General features: G+C 30.4%; 1 long non-coding RNA gene across 2 annotated transcripts in view; it reads right to left on the bottom strand.

Moving 5' to 3' along the window:
- Positions 1-315: 315 nt before the first annotated feature.
- The window catches only part of LOC107492532 (uncharacterized), an 8,409-nt gene continuing 7,984 nt past the window's right edge, over positions 316-740 (bottom strand). For both annotated transcript variants that reach the window (XR_002364876.2, XR_008010627.1), the window contains 2 exons: positions 611-735; positions 316-506 (listed from right to left, as the gene is read on the bottom strand). This is a non-coding gene — a long non-coding RNA (uncharacterized LOC107492532). The remainder of the gene's footprint in view (positions 507-610; positions 736-740) is intronic.

Here is a 740-nt window from a genome sequence, read left to right as displayed (position 1 = left end):
GATAGTTTTTATATGACTATAATTACCATGACAACAGTAGGTTTTGGTGATTTTTCATATAGTACTCTTGGAGGAAGATGCTTTTCAGCTTTTTTTATTTTAGTTAGTGTGTTTACATATAGTTCTGTAGTTTCATATTTAACTAGTTTTATTGTTCCAATTAGTTCTCATTGAATTGTATTTTGTAATTTGTATAATGACAATGAATGAAAGTAGCAGTTATCTTTTTCATACTTTTTTCTTTTCTCTTCATAATAATATATTTAATTAGTTTTAATTAAATTTAATTTTTTTATTCTAAATTACTCTACAAAGTAACCATATAGACCATGAAAGTTAATTGAGAAGTGAGGCAATATCATTTGCTACATTTTGAACATCATTGGTAGCTCCAAAGAATCTTCTATGTGCAAGCCCAACGCAGTACAAATTGTTCTTACCCTTCCAGTAATTTGGAAAATTACTTGCCTTGGCTAAACCATTCTCGTTCAGAAGATCATCACCCCCTGTATAAGTAGTTCGTATATATAACCATGTCACGATTGATATATAAAGTTTAGGTATGTTTAATAAGTGAAGTAGTGTAGGCATTATTTAATCTCTCCTGTACCTTGAGCCACTTTTGTGTTGATGTATTGAAGTCAATGCAGAATATGATCGAATCAAATGAGTGGCACTTGCCATCTCTCAACAATATCTCGTTACCTCTAATTTCTCTATTACTGTCGATAACACCTACA

This window comes from Arachis duranensis, chromosome 6, assembly GCF_000817695.3.
Source record: "Arachis duranensis cultivar V14167 chromosome 6, aradu.V14167.gnm2.J7QH, whole genome shotgun sequence".
Classification (NCBI taxonomy): Eukaryota; Viridiplantae; Streptophyta; class Magnoliopsida; order Fabales; family Fabaceae; genus Arachis; species Arachis duranensis.
This window is presented reverse-complemented; position numbering and strand designations above follow the sequence as displayed.